We start from the raw sequence: 19387 nt of genomic DNA on the forward strand, positions 1-19387 counted from the left end.
AGTCTGAGTGGGTGTGCGAGTGGGTGCATGAGTCTCTGAGTGCATCTATGCGTGAATGAATTAGTGTCTGAATGAGTCTGGGAATGTGTTTTTTCTTGGTGTTCTTCACAAATTTGTCACAAAGTTACACCTGGGCTGCGCTGATGGGCGCAGCAAGTTCACAAATATATTACGTGGGAAAGAATACCTGTTTCTCACCATATTATACACCTCAGGGGTCCCTCAAAGATCCCTATTTGCCAAACATAGGGTACCGCTACCCAGACCCCTTATACCACTATTGTTTTTAATTTTGAGTCCTGGGGACCGTGTTCTGTTACCTAAAATGGCGGCTGCCACTTTCTGCTCTGGTTGCCAATCATGGCCTTCTTATTGGAGCATGTATTTGTGAATTTGCAGCGATAATCGCATCTTCATCACAAAAGATCTGCAGACCTAGATATAGAAGTCTCTTTTCCTGTTAATATCCCAAAAACTACTGAACAAATTTACAGCAAATAACAAAAAGCACAATCTGCGGATCAAAATCTAGCTTTTGCCCAAATTTGGTGTAATTCTGTCCAGCGGTTTGGGCTGTAGTTGTGTGTCCAAACTCCTATGGAAATATATATGGGATTTTTTTTACCCCGCCTTTTTCTCGGCCCCAGCTTGACAGATCACCCCAAAACTTTCCATGCGCAGCAAAAAAAACATTTTGGGGAAAATTTCATGGAGATTCGTCAAATGATGCCAAAAATATAGGCAAGTCAAAAAATGCTTTTCATATGGAAACATGGTCCTAACTATAACTACCTAAGACGACTACAGGTAGGTAATGTATATCACTTTCTTACAAGAACATTAACAAAACATTTAAGATCAGAATCAACTAATCAATGAAATTAAAACAGGCACAATGTATTGCTAAAGATAAAAATATCACATAAATCCATAATTATAGTCATCCAATGTGGAAGAGACATATAGGTGGTCATTACAACCCTGGCGGACGGTGTTAAAGCTGCGGTAATACCGCAAACAGGCTGGTGGAAAAAAAAGGGAATTATGACCGTGGCGGAAACCGCCAACATAGACAGCCACTTTAACACTCCGACTGCCACGGCGGTACAGACAAGCAGCGCGGAAGACAAAGTACCGCCCACAGTATTACAACAGGCCAATCCGCCACCTTTTCCGGGGCGAATTCGCCGTGGATAAAAACACGGCGGAAACAGCTTTTGCAATGGGAAAACGCTCACCTTAACACACTCCACGAGGAAGGAGGGCACCATGGAGCCTGAACTACAAATACTCCCTGCGCTTGTCTTCCTGCTCCTCTACGAACACCAGCAACGGTGGCACCGAAGACAACGGTGAGTACTGCACCTACGACATAGGGGAGGCAAAAGTCAGGGGGACACACAAGCAACACCCCCACCCCCAACCCGACCCTCGTACACTACAACACACACACCAATCCATTTCCAAACATCACAGTAACAACCCCCAACCCACCGGAAGAATGCAAAGACAAAACCAAATTAGTTGAACCATTGTAATGTATCCAAATACAGTAAGCTCATATATACAGAAATGTATACACATTCCAAATATATACATCATGATTAGTAGTGCAGGTATGCACAATTCAATGTCCGTGGACCACTGGGCCCACAAAGCATGGGCGGGCCCACACTAGATACCTCTCCACAAACGGAGAGAACACTGCAGGGGCATCAGATAGAAATACAACAGGCACCTCAGGGGGAAGGGAAGGGGGGGCACCTCAGCTGGATTACAGCACCATGCCAGATCCACGACGGGGCTCCATGCCCATTGATGTATCCTGGGGAGTGCAAAGCCACAGTCTCTCAAGTCTCTACAGTGGGTGGATTGCCCACTGTACCATCCTGGGGACTGCAAAGCCACAGTCTCTCAAGTCTCTACAGTGGGTGGCTTGCCCACTGTGCCATCCTGGGGAGTGCAAAGCCACAGTCTCTCAAGTCTCTACAGTGGGTGGCTTGCCCACTGTACCATCCTGGGGAGTGCAAAGCCACAGTCTCTCAAGTCTCTACAGTGGTTGGCTTGCCCACTGTTCAATCCTGGGGAGTGCAAAGCCACAGTCTCTCAAGTCCCTACAATGGGTGGGTTGCCCACTGTTCCATCCTGGGGAGTGCAAAGCCACAGTCACTCAAGTCTCTACAGTGGGTGGCTTGCCCACTGTTTAATCCTGGGGAGTGCAAAGCCACAGTCTCTCAAGTGGATAACAGTCTCCATTGGTTCTGGAGGGGGACTGGTGTCCAGAGTGCTTCATCCTGTGAAGGACAGAGGTAGTGGATGCAGTTCTCCACTGGTTCTGGAGGGGGACTGGTGCCCAGAGTGCTTCATCCTGTGAAGGACAGAGGTAGTGGATGCAGTTCTCCACTGGTTCTGGAGGGGGACTGGTGCCCAGAGTGCATCACGCTCCCCGTGACGGTCCCAGTTCCGTCACTGTCCCAGCTGCACATGGGCTAACGATGCTTGCCATGGCGGTCTTTGCCCTGTTCAGCGGTGCTTTGCCATGGCGGTCTTTGCCCTGTTCAGCGGTGCTTGACTTTGCAGTTTCTGACCTGTTCAGTGGTGCTTGCCATGGCGGTCTTTGCCCTGTTCAGCAGTGCTTTGCCATGGCGGTCTTTGCCCTGTTCAGCGGTGCTTGACTTTGCAGTTTCTGACCTGTTCAGCTGTGCTTTGCCATGGCGGTCTTTGCCCTGTTCAACGGTGCTTGACTTTGCAGTTTCTGACCTGTTCAGTGGTGCTTGCCATGGCGGTCTTTGCCCTGTTCAGCGGTGCTTTGCCATGGCGGTCTTTGCCTTGTTCAGCGGGGCTTGACTTTGCTGTCTCTGACCTGTGCAGCGGTGTGTGGCATGACGGTCCCTCAGTGCCCAGCGGGGCTGTGGCTGCCGGGGCCCTCCAGGGCACTGACGCTGGCGGTGGTCTCTGGACCAGTGACCATAGTTCTACCTTCCAGGGCACTGACTCTGGCGGTGGTCTCCGGACCAGTGACGATAGTGCTGCCTTCCTGGGCACTGACTCTGGCGGTGGTCTCCGGACCAGTGACGATAGTGCTGCCCTCCAGGGCACTGACTCTGGCGGTGGTCTCCGGACCAGTGACGATAGTGCTGCCCTCCTGGGCACTGACTCTGGCGGTGGTCTCCGGACCAGTGACGATAGTGCTGCCCTCCTGGGCACTGACTCTGGCGGTGGTCTCCGGACCAGTGACGATAGTGCTGCCCTCCAGGGCACTGACTCTGGCAATGGTCTCCGGACCAGTGACGATAGTGCTGCCCTCCAGGGCACTGACTCTGGCGGTGGTCTCCGGACCAGTGACGATAGTGCTGGCGGTGGCGTCCTGGCCAGCGGGGAGGATGGCGGCCTTCTCCGCCGTGCTGCTCTTACCAGACTTTGGAGACTTCTTCTACCCCTTCACCACCTTGGGAGGAGTCACAGCTGACTCAGCACTCCCCCCGGGACCTTTGTGAGCGACTTTGCAGGCAGGAGTCTTTACCCTCTCCCGTCGGGCACTGTCCAACTTCTGGTGCTTTACAGGGGGTGGACTGGCAGTGCTTTGGCTGCGTGTCACACTGGCTGCCCTGGTGGCCGGTGCACTCCACCGACCTCTAACACGCACCACTAGTACCGGACTTTTTTTGCCTGAGGTGCTAGTACGGGACCTATGAATTGGAGGGGTGGGGGTGGTGGGACCGAGGTCAAGGTTGCTCAGGAGAAGTTTCTGACGAACACTGGGATGGGTAGCTGGAGGGGGTCTGGGAGTGGAGGAAGAGGAGGTGGTTGTAGGAGGTGTAACTTTAGATGATTTGGGTGCAGGTGCAGGTTCTGGAGGCTGTCGTGAGGTGGATGGATGTTGGGTGTGTCGGTGCCCGCGTTTGTGTACTTTGGGAGGGGGCGTCACAGACACACTGGGAGAGGACACAGGGGACGTGTAAATGGTAGTGGGGGTGGTGAGTGCAGGTGAGCGGGCTGTGGTGCTGGGTGTTCTGGTGCGAGTCCTAGTGGCTGTAGATGTAGTGCATGCAGGTGAGAGTGTAGATGACACTGGGAGGGATGAGGGAGACGACGAGGAGGGGGACACAGTGGAGGCAGTGGATGTTGCTGTGTCTGTATGTGGGTCATGCATGTGTGAGTGCATGTGGTATGTGTGGTGCCTATGTTTGCCAGATCCACTTTTGTGTGTTGAGGTGTGCGCATGCTTGTCTGATGGTGTGCTTGGGATAGGCTGGGGTACAGGGGATTGGGTCTGGGTGGAGGAAGTTGGAGGGGGGAGGCTAGACACAGGGACAATGGCTGCCATCAGTGCTGAGGCCAGTGACTGCAGGGTTCGATGATGGGCAGCCGGACCAGAATGAATACCCTCCAGGAATGCATTAGTGTGTTGCAACTCCCTTTCTACACACTGGATGGCATTCACAATGGTAGACTGCCCAACAGTGAGTGACCTGAGGAGGTCAATGGCCTCCTCACTGAGGGCAGCAGGGGTGACAGGGGCAGGGGCTGAGGTGCCTGGGGCGAAGGTGATGCCCACCCTCCTGGATGAGCGGGAACGGAGCGAAGGCTGAGGGGCTGCAGGGAGGGCGGTGCTGGTAGGGGGTGGTGGCGGCTGTACCTGTACTCCGTCTCTCGTGGACCCCCAGGGTCCAGATGTCCTTGGCGATGGCACGCCAAATCTCCATCTACTGGTGGGCGCTGACCTACATGACATGTACAGGGGAAGAAGAGAAGTTATTACCAACTGCACCGTTGAAGTGAGTGGCCCACATCCCTACCCTTGCCATGTGGCACATGCATTCACTGTCCTTCATGCTCGCAGAACTCTGCCCCCTTCCTACTGACATCCAGCCCTCTCCACCCAGGCATAGCCCATACAACGTGCTCCCTGTGTACTTACCTGTTGGTCTGGAAGACCGTAGAGTAGCGTGTACTGGGGGAGGACCCCGTCCACGAGCTTCTCCAACTCCTGTGCAGTGAAGGCAGGGGCCCTTTCCCCAGACGCACCAGCCATTGTCTCTTCCAGACCGAGGTCACAGCAGCACTTGCAGTGTAGGTCCTCTCCTGTCGAAGATCAGGTATCGAGTGATTGAACAGATAGAAAATGGCGGTCACGTCCACGGCGGTGACGTCCATGGCAGTGCGTATCATCACCGCCGGCGCACTTCATCATTGGCTCCTGGGACCCATAGGGTCCAATGTTAACCAATGCAGCATTGCGCCACGGTCTACGACCGTCTACCGCGACAGTGTACAATGCCAGCGCAGTTACCTCACATCCCATTGTCCCTGTTTAGAGGTCAGACAGCCGCCATTTCAGGGGCCCACATGGCTTCATTTACAACTGCGTCACACATACCTAGGCCTACACTCAACACACATACAGGAAGAATTTTGTATTTAGTGTCGTTTTCTGTGTAGCTGTGGGTACATACCTGAGAATTTGTTGACTCGGTGGTCGCTGTTGTCCTTTTTAGGCACCGTCAGCTGGGACATTTGAGGAGATGGCGGAATCCTCCAGTGTAACGACCACTGGTAGACCTGTTAACAATGGAGGAGCGACATTTAATCATCACCTACAGGTTTGACCGTGCCACAATCCAGGAACTGTGTACCCAGTTGGAGCCAGACCTGATGTTACCAATCCGCCATCCCACAGGAATCCCCCCTCAAGTGCAGGTGCTATCAGTGCTCCATTTCCTAGCAAGTGGGTCATTTCAAACAACAGTGGCCATGGCATCAGGGATGTCCCAGCCTATGTTTTCTATACGTGTTGTCCAGAATGTTGTCTGCCCTGCTGAAACACGTGAGGAGCTACATTGTTTTCCCTCAGGTGGAGGATCTGGCTACAGTTAAAGGTGACTTCTATGCCTTGAGACATATCCCTAACATCATAGGTGCCATTGATGGGACCCATGTAGCTCTGGTACCCCCCCACAGCGGTGAACAGGTGTACAGGAACCGGAAGAGTTATCATTCGATGAATGTACAGATGGTATGTTTGGCAGACCAGTACATCTCGCAGGTAAATGCTATGTTCCCTGGCTCAGTGCATGACGCCTACATCCTGCGGAATAGCAGCATCCCGCATGTGATGGGTCAACTCCAGAGGCACTGCGTGTGGCTATTAGGGGACTCTGGTTACCCCAACCTGTCATGGCTACTGACCCCAGTGAGGAATCCCAGGACCAGGGCAGAGGAACGCTACAATGAGGCCCATGGGCGGACTAGGAGGGTGATCGAACGCACCTTCGGCCTCCTGAAGGCCAGGTTCAGGTGCCTCCATATGTCAGGTAGATCCCTATTCTACTCACCAAGGAAGGTGTCCCAGATCATCATCGCCTGCTCTATGCTTCACAACTTGGCTTTGCGACGCCAGGTGCCTTTTCTGCAGGAGGATGGTCCAGATGACAGTGTTGTGGCAGCTGTGGAGCCTGTGGACAGTGATGAGGAGGAAGCAGAGGAAGAAGACATTGACAACAGGGACTCTGTCATACAGCAATATTTCCAGTGACACACAGGTGAGAACACATTCCTGCCTACTACAAGTACTTTCACACTTCTACCTCTATCCTGTCTGTCAATTTGAAGTAGTATTTGCTAACTGAGTGATACATTTCCATTACGGTTTCACAGGTGTGCTTACCAACGTGTGTCATCTGCTTGCATCCTTCATGGGCTTGTGATGTGTAACATAGGTATGTTGACATTACATTTACGGACGTTTTTTGTCATTGTAATAGATATTACAAATGTTCAAAATCACAGACTGACTCGAGATTGTTTTGTGGTTCAAGGGTGTTTATTGAAGTGCTAATTATTGGAGGGGGTGGCAAAATGGTGATGGGTAATGGTGGAGGAATGTCCATGGCAGAGTCCAGTCTATTAGTCTCACAGCTGCTTTGCCCATATGGGCATAGGAAGTGGAGCTGGGGCAGTTCCAATCTGGACATGGTAACAAAGTGGGACAGTGGAAGGACAATCAGGGTGGTCTCAATTCCTGGCGGGGGTCTTGCCATCTTGCTCTGTCCTGTTCCTGGATCTCAGGGACCGCTTGCGGGGTGGTTCACCGTCTGCAGGGGGTGGGGTGCTGGTGTGGTGGTCCTGTGGCGGGGCGTCCTGTCCATTAGCTCCGGCGGAGGTGGTGGGCAGTTCATCGTCCAGGCTAGTGTCAGGGGCCCCTTGGAGTGCCACGGTGTCCCTCGTGGTCTTTTGTATGTCCTTCAGCACCCCTACGATGGTGCCCAGGGCGGAGCTGATGGTTCTGAGCTCCTCCCTGAACCCCAAATACTGTTCCTCCTGCATGCGCTGGGTCTCCTGAAACTTGGCCAGGACCGTAGCCATCGTCTCCTGGGAGTGGTGGTATGCTCCCATGATGGAGGAGAGGGCCTCGTGGAGAGTGGGTTACCTTGGCCTTTACGCCCCCTGTCGCACAGCGGCCCTCCCAGTTCCCCTGTGTTCCTGTGCCTCCGTCCCCTGGACCGTGTGCCCACTACCACTGCCCCCAGGTCCCTGTTGTTGTTGGGGTGGTGGGTTCTCCTGGATTCCTTGTAGTGGTGGACACACAACTGATTGACGTGTCCTGGGTACGGAGGTATGGGCCCGCTGGGTGGGTGCTGTGCTGGTGTTACCAGAGGGTGGAAGGTCAGTGTTGGGCTGTGCCTTTGCAAGGGGAACCGACTGTCCCGAGGCCCACAATGGTCCGGGCTGGTCATCTGGATCCAGTTGGCCAGAGCTGCTGTCGTCACTGTGGGCCTCTTCTGTGGGTGGAGTGGAGATGTCTGGACCCTCCTGTCTGGTGACGTTACGTAGTGGTCCTGCAGGGGTATAAAAGCATGATTATTGCATGTGTGTGTGTCATGGTGTGCAATGTGTGGGTGTGCGTGTACCCCAGTGCAAGCATTCCTGTGTGGGGGCTTGTGTGATGATGGTTGTGGGGGTGTTATGGGTATGTGCAGTGGGCATGATTTAGTGATGGGTGTCCATGCTTTGTTGTGTCATGCAGCGCTTGGTGTAGGGATGGGTGGTTTGTGTTCTTAGTACATTGGTGAGGAGTTGGAGTGATAGGGGAGGGGGTGAGGGTGGGGGTGTGTGATAGCATGCAGGTAGGGTGGGGGATATTATAGTTAAGATTTGACTTACCAGTGTCCATTCCTCCACCGACTCCTCCGAGGCCCTCTGGATGCATGATGGTCAAGACCTGCTCCTCCCATGTTGTTAGTTGTGGGGGAGGAGGTGGGGGTCCGCCGCCAGTCGGCTGAATTGCGATGTTGTGCCTGGAGACCACTGAACGCACCTTCCCCCGTAGGCCGTTCCACCTCTTCCTGATGTCCTCCCGATTTCTTGGGTGCTGTCCCACTGCGTTGACCCTGTCCACGATTCTTCGCCATAGCTCCATCTTCCTAGCTATAGAGGTGTGCTGCACCTGTGATCCAAATAGCTGTGTCTCTACCCGTAACATTTCCTCCACCATAACCCTGAGCTCCTCCTCGGAAAACCTGGGGTGTCTTTGGCGTGCCATGGGGTGGTGTAGGTGATGTGTGGGGTGGAGTATGTGTTGATGGGTGTGGTGATGTGTAGTGGTGTGGGGTGTTTTGTGCGTGGATGTTGTATGGGTGATGGTGTTGTGTGCCTCTGTGTGGTGGGGTTGTCTATTGCTGTGCCCTCTGTCTGTCGCCTTCGTCTCTTATTTTTTGTCGTAAGGGTTTGTGGGTGATGTGGGTGTGTGTTTTATATTGTGATGGGTGTGTGGGAGTGGTGTTTGAATGTGTATCAGGTGTGTGTATTTCAAATTGTCCAATGTGGCGGTTTTTGGAGATGTGAGCGTATTTTGAGCGCTGCGGTGTCTACCGCCAATGGAATACTGCGGTTGAAAGACCGCCGCGTGGATTCGTGGGTTGTAATAGCATGGGCATGTTTCTGTTGGCGTAATGGTGGAGGATTTGTTTTCGCCAGTTTATCACTGACCTTTGGTGTGGCGGACTTGTGTGGGTATCTGAATTTCGGCAGATTCCGAACAGTGGGTCGTAATAGCTGTGGCGGTATTCTGTTGCCGCGGCGGTGTGTTGGCGGTCTTCTGCACGGCGGAAACCGGCTTTTACCGTCGATGTTGTAATGACCCTCATAGTATTGCTTGTAATCACTAAGCTTATACAATATGAAACACATTCATAAAAAAAAAATATTGATTGATGATGTCGTATTGCTCACTTTAAAAATGAGCCCGTGGCTAGACATACTTCAGAGCTGCTGAGGGTTCGGAATAAAAATTGTTTTGCAAAGGGCTAGCAACATTTACATAGCAATGTGAAATGCAACAGACACTGAGGGGAGACTTTGTCACAAGGACAAATTAAAATATTCTCTACCTTGTATTGGCCCTGGAAGAAGCTGAGAATCTATGTAATGGATCCAAATCTGAACCTAGTGGGAAGCATGCTTTACCAGGTGTCAGTGAGTAGGTCCAGGTATGGCTCAACACTAAACGTAGTCTGTACTAAATAAACAGTACTCCCTTGCCAACGGTTTTATAGTATATTTCGTCTCTCTCTATGCCCTTCTGTTGGACATAAACCGCTTTCTGAGCCGACCTTCTACTAGCTTCCTTAGGGTGGTGGGACTAACACAAGGAAAACCTAGGGCATGAGTAATGTCCTTGATGTATTGTAGGGAAGGTATTTTACCCAGTGATCACACGAGAGACAATCTTTTATAATCTCTTTATTTAGGGTGGCTTGATCATTAGTCCAAATTGAGCACCACAGTAACAGTGGGGCTAGTTTGATAGGGTCCTCCACATATCCCAAGCGTAGTTCTGAATGTATCCCATAATGTGAGATGCTCAACAGGACACCCAAGATACGTATACAAGCTCTGTTTTCTTCTACCTGGATGCATCCCACATCCTTGTGCCCCCAGATGCCCGCAACACATATTAGGTTGGGCATACATTTCCTTTTGAAAATTTCCAACAGTGGATTAATGGGCTTTTTTCCAGGATGGAATAAAAAGAGAACTTAATAGTGATAGATTGCAAAAATATTTTTTTAGAAATGCAAAGTGCCCAGCTGCAGGCGTGGTTAACATTAACCCCAAGTATGAAAACTGATTTACTCTTTCGATTAGTCTGTCTTTGATGCTCATACAGCACATCTTCGTTAATTTCAGGCCACATACCATCATAAAAGTTTTGGAATAAAATAGTCTCCAAATTCGAACTATTCATGTGTTTAACAAAGGCATCAAGTAGCTTGATTAAGCTGATTGACGTACTTGCGAGCAGAACAGCATTGTCTGCATATAGAAGCACTGGGATAGTTTTTTTGTTTATTATGGGGATACCATCACCTTATTTACCAGAGCTGGTTCTAATCCATTCACATACAGTAAATACAAGATAGTTGCCAGAATGCAACCCTGTCGTACCCCCTGCTTGAGTGGGAAAGGCTCAGTACATTCACCCCCTGTCTCACTGAGGTAGAGGGATCAATATGTAGGGCCCTCAAAAAGTCCACTAGCCCTGCCTCTATACCAATATCTAAAAGAATGCCTCACATCTTAGATCTGTTGACATTATGAAACTCACAGGAGAAATCCATAAATGCTAGGTGTAAGGAGCTATGTTTGGCAAACGTATACTTACTTACTAGTAGTTGCAGATTTAAATATTGTTCAAGAGTGCCCTGATCTTGCCTTAATCCATATTGGACTGCAGATAAAACACTGTCCTCTCCTGTTCACAGCATCACTTTTTCAAAAAAAAAATCAGAGTGATTCTTACAGTAGATTATACAAGGGAGACATTAACATTTAGGCCCGTGAGCTTCCCCCTTTTTGAAAACAGGCACTATTATTGCAGAGGCTAGTAGTTTGGTATGGCAGCTTTGCGTGCCTCATTGATAGCGTTGGTGAGGAGCAGCACCCAGGAATCAAGGTTATCCTTGTAAAAATCCATAGGAACCCCATCTAGCCAAGGAGCCTTCTTAGAGGTGCTAGCAATTATGCTGCATGTCACTATCAAAGAAAATGTAATAGCTAAAGAAAGTTTGATAGGCTCCTTATTTGTTAAATCATATGTACTGTGTGAAGCGCAGTAGGTCATCCGAAAATTGTTTAGTCTACCTCTTCAGGGCCAATATTCAGACTTACGGTATTGCTGTTAGGGGCTAAATTATTTTTTAACTAAGAACAGGGCATCTTTTAGCTTAAAGAATCAATCATCTTTTCCCATTTCTAAATCTGCCTTCCTTTTTTGTGAGCCATTTTATATTTGCGCCTGCATTGAATTATAGCTTCTAAATTCCTCAGTTTATGCTTTAGCTCCCTTTTAAGCTTGGCATTTGCAGCTCTACATCAAACTTGGACAGATTTTGATCAATTTTATTCCTAGCTCGCTTCAAGAGCAAAGCCTTGATGTGGTAGTTCACAATAGTGGCAGGGTTGCCTTCCAGGAACAGGCAGGTGTCTATCAGGTCCCAATTGGTATTGATGAACCTGCCTAAAACTGCATCCAGTTTAGTAAACCACCACACTAACCTCCAACCCGAGTCTTTAGTGAACAAGTGAGGCCTGGGACTTGCAGATGGCGTGACCATTCTCTTTGGGGTGGCTAAGGAAAGTACTAGAAGCGAAAACATAATCTATAGTTGAAGGACTGCCTGTGCCAACCTATGTCGACATTCCATATCGTAACTGACACATGGGCCCTCATTCTGACCCTGGCGGTCTTTGACCGCCAGGGCGGAGGACCGCGGGAGCACCGCCGACAGGCCGGCGGTGCTCCAATGGGGATTCCGACCGCGGCGGTAAAGCCGCGGTCGGACCGGCACCACTGGCGGGGTCTCGCCAGTGTACCGCGGCCCCATTGAATCCTCCGCGGCGGCGCAGCTTGCTGCACCGCCGCGGGGATTCCGACCCCCACTACCGCCATCCAGATCCCGGCGGTCGGACCGCCGAGATCCGGATGGCGGTAGGGGGGGTCTCGGGGCCCCTGGGGGCCCCTGCAGTGCCCATGCCACTGGCATGGGCATTGCAGGGGCCCCCGTAAGAGGGCCCCTACATGTATTTCACTGTCTGCTGAGCAGACAGTGAAATACGCGACGGGTGCAACTGCACCCGTCGCACAGCTTCCACTCCGCCGGCTCGATTCCGAGCCGGCTTCATCGTGGAAGCCTCTTTCCCGCTGGGCTGGCTGGCGGTCTGAAGGCGACCGCCCGCCAGCCCAGCGGGAAAGTCAGAATTACCGCCGCGGTCTTTCGACCGCGGAACGGTAACCTGACGGCGGGACTTTGGCGGGCGGCCTCCGCCGCCCGCCAAGGTCAGAATGAGGGCCATGGTGTTCTGAAGGTTATAAGCCAGTAGCTAAGAGTATAACATGGGGTCTCTTGAACCTAAGGGTTGAATAAGATAAGGCTATGTTCCTGGTACAGGTAGTGATTATCTAAAATTTAGGGGTGACATCGTGTCACCCAGTTTGACGTTAAAAATCACATGCTATTAGGATGTTAGGCTTAGAACCCAGTGATCTGTTTCTATTTTGGACATTTTCAACAAAGTCAAACAGGTTACGAAAATGTGATTATCCTTAGTTGTAAATTCATCATAATAGAAATAACAAGTACTAAGCCAGAGTTGTTACCCTATTTCAGATCAAAGGCCTGAAGGTTCCCTCCTTCACCAGAGAGAACCTTAATATTACAATTGATTGTGGTTTTAAACCAAGAGGAAAGTCCAGCTCTTGCCCGCCCTGCAGTGGATGAAAGTGCTGGCAGGTTGTAGCATTTATATCCATCAACGTAAACCTCATGTGTGACCCATGTTTCCTGTAAGAGTATAATATCAAGTTCGCTAACAAAAGTTAACCAATCCTTGATCTGTAGTTTGACAGTTAACCCTCCTATGTTCCAACTCATCAGCCTTAAGTTGAGTATGATAAATTTGGTGTGGGCAGTGGCCTGGTCATGAACTGCTGATTTGGGACAAAGGTGTCGCTGTACAGAGCAACTTCCCCACCTCATGAGTGCATGGGGTATTTGTTGAACCATACCCCCCTTATCAGTGGAAAGGTCGGTGATGATGTCTGTGTCCCTAGTGGCTCCACATAACCCCCCACTTAGAAGCATAACTCATTGATAGACTCTCAGGTCGGGGCAGAATCCCTCTCTTCCTCTTAAGTGAGCTTGTCCTTGTTGATCACCCTGTACTTAGACAGCATGGAGCTGAAGGGGAAAATGCACACAAGATAAACAACAGGCTAATCTACAGTAGGACAGTGAATGTTGGACTTGCTGTGTAGGTCGCTACCATGAGAAGAACTAAATCTAAGCCTCTTCAGTCAATCATTTTTCTCCAGATCTGAAAGGATGAAATATTGGTTGGAATGAAAAAACTCATTGGATTGATGGAGGGCAGAGAATACCATATTGTTTAGGTTTATTGGTGTCACCTTGGGGGCCAAGGGCGTATAAAAGAATCCAAGTGGCAATATTTTATTTATACCCTGGTCAGACCGATTTAGGTGTGTTGCATGAGCTCGCCTACAATAGATGACCACTGAAAATTAACAATTGTGCACTCCCTTTTAAGGTTTTTAGGCTGGGAACTGAGGCAGCTTACCCTACGCACCATTAAAATCTCATCCGAAAGAGGCGCTTTGACTTTAGCATTGGAATGGAGCCAGTAGTCATTTTCATAGAACGCCATGCTACGTGGTAATAGGCATGGCACATTGGCCAAAATGGTGACAAATGGACACGAGTCTGGAGGTAAGTCAACTACTCAGTAGGTTACAGGGTAATACTCTTGTATAGCGTTGGAGGTGTTAGGCAGGTCTCTGATGGGCATACCACTGGGTGACAACTGACTAAATACCCTGTGCTTGTGTCCCCGAGGTCTGGTCCCTGGTTCCCCCTCAGTGAACCTCCAACCAAGCTGTATCAGGATTAGAAATTGTTTGAGTTTGTTTAACACTTTGCTGGGGTTGTGATATTTCTTTAGATACTCCATGTTCAGGACTCTATTTCCCAGCTGTTTTTCAGTAGTTTAGATGGACTAAAACAGGGCATAGACTTCTCTCTAAGACACGGCTGAATGTGTCAATTAGAGTTTCTATTAATACACTCTGTGAAGTGACAGCTTCTCCAAATCTTACCCAAATCTGGCTGAGGAGTAGCCTTCCATTCTTGGACCTGAGGCTTAAGGATCCTTTTCCTGAGTTGTGGAGCTGGGCCATTCTCTGGTGAATGCGTAGCTGCATATGTACAGACGCTGTCATCATTTGGGATAGTGCGTACCTTGGACGAGGGAACATTCTGTGATAGCTGTCCTAGTGTGTAACCTTGGCTGACTGTAGATAGTTGGCACTCAGCCAATTTGATCTCTTTAGAGAGAACCCCCACTGCTCCTGCTGAAAAGACCAACAATAGTTGTGTGCCCATTCATCTCGGTTTGTGCAAAGCCTATATTCATCTTACCTAGTCTTTAGGAGCGGAATAGGGAGAAGATATTGATTTTCAAAACCAAATTTTGATAACCAACACAGCTCCACACGGAGACCCTACGGATCCTGGAGTTGGATGACTAGGTATCTTGTGGCAACAGCAAGGTCCCCAGGAAATATCTTGTGCTTTATTTGGGCAGCACACAAATGTGTTGCTGAAGAAAAAAAATTATTAAAAAGAACCTGGATTTTGCTATGTTTAACAGGAACCATTGGAAGTGGCCCAGCCTGTTTTGGGCCAAGGGTCAGCCTTTGCCCTGGGCGAGTCAGGCATTCATTCTGCAGGATCCCTCAAGTGCTATGTAGCATGAGAGCTCCTGTCCCCCAGCCAACAGCTTGGGGGGCTTTCAGTCCCTCTTTGCAGAGTCCTTGGTTTGTTGACTCGCTCTCTGCACCAGACCCCTCAAGCGCTATGTAGCGTGAAGGAAGGGGTGTGGTCTGGCTCCTACTGCCCCCCCATCAAAAGTTTCTGGGGCTTGTAGTCCCTCTTTGGGGATCCTTGGCTAGTTGAATTCCCATTCCCTCGCAGTAGGATCACTCAAGTGGCAAGTAGCACAAGGGAAGGGGAGTGGTCTGGCTCCACCTGCCTCTGCCAAAAGTTTCTGGCCCTTGCAGTCCCTCTTTGCAGAGTCCTTGATTTGTTGGCTCCTCCACTGCAGTGGGACAACTCAAGAGCTATGTAGCGTGATGGAAGGGAGGTGGTCTGGCTCCTCCTGCCCCCGCCAAAGGTTTCTGGCCCTTGCAGTCCCTCTTTAGAAACCTTGGTTTGCTTTGCTCCCCCCGCAGTGTGACCCTCAAGCTCCATGTAGCATAAGGGAAGGGGTGTGGTCTGGCTCCTTGATGCCGTCGCCAAAGGTTCCTGGGTCTTGCAGTCCCTCTTTGAAGAGTCCTTGGTTTGTTGGTGCTCCCCCGCAGCAGAACCCTTCAAGTGCTTTGCAACATGAGGGAAGGGGTATGGTATAGCTCCTCCTGCCCTGCAGAAGGTTTCTGGGGCTTACAGTCCCTCTTTGCAGAGTCCTTGGTTTGTTGTGGGACCCCTCAAGCGCTGTGTTGTGTGAGGGAAGTGGTGTGTTCTGGCTTGTCCTGCTCCCACTGAAAGTTTCTGGGGGCTACAGTCCCTCTTTGCAGAGTCCTTGGTTTGTTGGTAGTTTCCACACAGTGGGCCCAGTCAAGTGCAAAGTCCTTGTTTTAGTTTGCACTCCCCTCCCACAGTGGAACCTCTCACATGCTATGTAGTGCAAGGGATTGGTGGTGGTGTGGCTCCTCCTGGCCCCCACCAAAGGTTTCTAGGGATTGCAGAGTCTTTGGTTTGTTAGTGCTCTCCCTGCAGCAGGACTCCTCAAGCACTATGTAGCGTGAGAGAAGGGCATTGTCTTGCTCCTCTTGATGTAGGTTTCTGGGGGTTGCAGTCAATCTTTGCAGAATCCTTGGTTTGTTGGCACTCTTCCGACTGTGGGACCACTATAGCGTTATGTACTGTGAGGGAAGGGGCATGGTTTAGCTCCTCCTGCCCTGCTGAAGGTTTCTGGTGCATACAGTCCCTCTTTGCAGAGTCCTTGGTTTGCTGTTGCTCCGCCTGCAGTGGGACCCCTCAAGTGTGATGTAGCAACAGGGAAGGGACGTGGTCTGGCTCCCACTGCACCCTCCCAAAGAGTTGTGGTCCCTCTTTGCAGAATATTTGTTTTTCTGGTGCACCCCCCTACATTGGGCCCCCTCAAGCTCTATGTAGCGCGAGGAAAGGGGCGTGGTCTGGCTCCTCGATGCCCCCACCAAAGGATCCTGGAGCTTGCAGTCCCTCTTTGCAGAGTCCTTGGTTTGTTGGGGCTCACCCCACTGTGGGACTCCTAAAGTGCTTTGTAGCACAAGGGAAGGGGCATAGTCTGGCTCCTCCTGCTGCCGCTGAAGGTTTCTGGGGCTTGCAGTCCCTCTTTGCAGAGACCTTGATTTGTTATGCTTCCCCACTGCAGGGCCTCTCAAGTGCTATGTTGTGCGAGGTAAGTGATGTGTTCTGGCTTTTTCTGCTCCTCCGAAGGTTCCTGGGGCTTGCAGTCCCTCTTTGCAGAGTCCTTGGTTTGGGTTAGTACATTTTTGCCATAAGTGTGGTCCAAAGTGCTTTTGAAATCAACGTGATCTACACTGCAAACTAAAAAAAATGATTGCATTCTTTCTAAGGGTGTGAGTCCTGCATCTCTAACGGCAGAAGGCGGTAACTGTCAGGAGGCAGCATGTCACCCATTTCGTGGGGCCCCAAAGACAAGATCAAGATATGTAAGGAGTTTATGTGGAAAAGTGGATGCTTTACAAGTAGATGATGGTTAATTCCCACTGAATTATGGGCGAAGTCTAAAAGTGGTGGGCAATGTGAACAAAAATATGTATGTAATCAAAAGAAAAATCAACACCAAACCGAAGGCAGGTCACCAGCGGAGGCTGCCGTAAATCTCAAGGAGGGGGTATTAATAAAAACATTTTAAAAAAACCTTTTTCCTTTCGTCGTTGCCGCCGCCGCCTCCTGCTACGTTGCTCCTCTGGTCTTCTTGTGGTGTCCCAGCAATCCTGGCACTGCTTACATGCTAAACATAGCATGTAAGTAGTGTCAGGATTGGTCTGAGCTGCTCAGAGTCGCGCTTAGACACATGCTTGGGGGCCGTGCTGTTTCTCCAGCCCGGCTGTGTAGACAGCCAGGTTGGAGAAATCTAAGTGCGCATGTGTGTTTGGCCAGCCTGAGACAGCACTCAAACACACATGCGCACTTAGTGCACTCTCCCACCTCCCAAAGCCCAGCACTGCCCCACCTTGAACACACTGCTGACTGAGCAGCAGATGAAAGATAAAAGACTAATTAAATGTTGTTTTATCTTTCATCTCCTGGCTTAGCCAGAGGGGCGATGCTCCTGCAGCCATCTTCAACAAGCAGGAAAGTGAGGAAGCCCCACCCTTCATGCCCGCTCTTAATTGTGGCACTTTAAAGGCTCGGTTAGGTGCAGTGTGGGCTCCGAATTTCCCGAGTCAGCCTGAATTTAAGGCACATCGTTGTGCACATGGAAAATAAGGAAGCATGATGTCACATCCAGTGATTCTTGAAACCCTTTACTGTGTACAGTCGTAACTGAAAAGCCAAGTAGAGATTTTTATTTGAAAGGGGATTCTGCTCTCTGGTGCATTCCAAGCACTAATTGCACATGGCATCAGTATAAAACTGAGCCTCCTTTTGACTACAATAAATTAACCGTTCCAGATTATATAAACAGACGAGGTACTGTAGGAGAAATAGAAAAGAGACAGTTGATTCAGTAACTGATTAACAGTAACAGTGGTCCAAAGACAAGAAATGGCACATGCATATATCGTTCTAGAAAAGTACAGTCTAAACTCTAGACCGCCCCTTGACAAACACGAGGAGAAGAAACCAGCAGACTGTCATATTAAAACCCATTGTCACAGTTCTTATATAATAACCTTTGTATTTCTGTTACGATGTGCAAAAATGTAAATAAAAGTTTTTTATTAAGAGTTTTTAAAAAATGATTCTAGAAAAATGAAATGAAATAAAGATGGGGAACAACAGCTAATTTCACATGCAAATCCAGTGTGGATTTCAACAGTGTAACAAGCACTATGTAGTTCTCTAGCGTTGGTTCTTTCATAGATTCACATCAGTGAATCATTGGCTGTTGTTGAGGTGGGAGTTCCACAATAACTTTCCAATAGCAGTACAAGGCACAGCTTGCCACTTTAGTAGTACATTCAACTTAATGTAAATACCTGAACTTCTGATGAGATGGGACAGTCCTTTACCTCACTCCTGCCAGAGGCCATCTCAAATCACATTTCTACTAAGTCATGTGGCAAGGAAGTCTCATAGCTTTGATCTCTTTTGAGCTAGTTAAACCTCAAATTTAACTTGAAAATGTGTACTCTGACCTAACTTTAGATTGTGTGTGTCTATCATTACACCTGGAATAGGCAATCTTATTGAATTTTACAATTGGGAAATTATCAAAAAGAAGCCTTTATAAGGCATGTGGCTATTGTGGAAAGATGAGGGAGTTTTCTGATGGCCGTCATTAAAAGTGTATTTATTACCTTTACCTGGATCATAAACCAAATGAATGCAAAAGTTGCATAACTTTTTCAGCTAAAACCCTCAATTACCTTAAGGGAAGACTTTTGAGGTGGCTACAAAAAACTAAGGGGCTATTTTACAAGCCCCCTTTTAGTGACAGTCCGTTGGCACACAATCAGAGCCATGTTTATAAGGCCATGTAAAGCCACCCTGTGTGGCTTTTCATGGCCTTGTAGACATGGACTGCAGCAACGCAGTGCAAGTTGCTGGGTTGCCTCACCCTGCGACAGGGAGGCTTGCCATAGCAGTTATGGAGGGTGTTCTCATGGCATTTGACACATTCCCATATTCACAAGATCTCGTAAAGCTAAGAATGCGTCAAAAGCCTGCGCCTCCCCAGAGGAGTCGTAAGGGAGGTGCAACAATACCTTTATTACTTTTCATTTTTCCTTTCTGTATGTATGCTGCCTTCTGCAGCACACATAGAAAGAGGAATACGCATCTTGTGATTGTTTCTGTGCAGGAAGTTGTCCCTTCCTGCACAAAAACAATCACTCCTGTAACGCAGACAGGCAAGGGTGACTGCATTGCTGCATGGCACCCAATTGTGTGATAGCGCAGAAAAAAAGGACATGAATGCGCCATATCTAGTAGGATTGTGGCGCTGCCCTGTGCCAAAACTTGCAAATATGCTGCTAAGTTTGCTGAAACCCCTCTTTTGGCGATGAATCAAGTTCAGGTTTTCAGCCTTTGCAAGAGAAAAATTTGTAAAAACGCCATCTATAAACATAAACTATCGTCAA

Source organism: Pleurodeles waltl, chromosome 4_1, assembly GCF_031143425.1.
Source record: "Pleurodeles waltl isolate 20211129_DDA chromosome 4_1, aPleWal1.hap1.20221129, whole genome shotgun sequence".
NCBI classification, from domain to species: Eukaryota; Metazoa; Chordata; class Amphibia; order Caudata; family Salamandridae; genus Pleurodeles; species Pleurodeles waltl.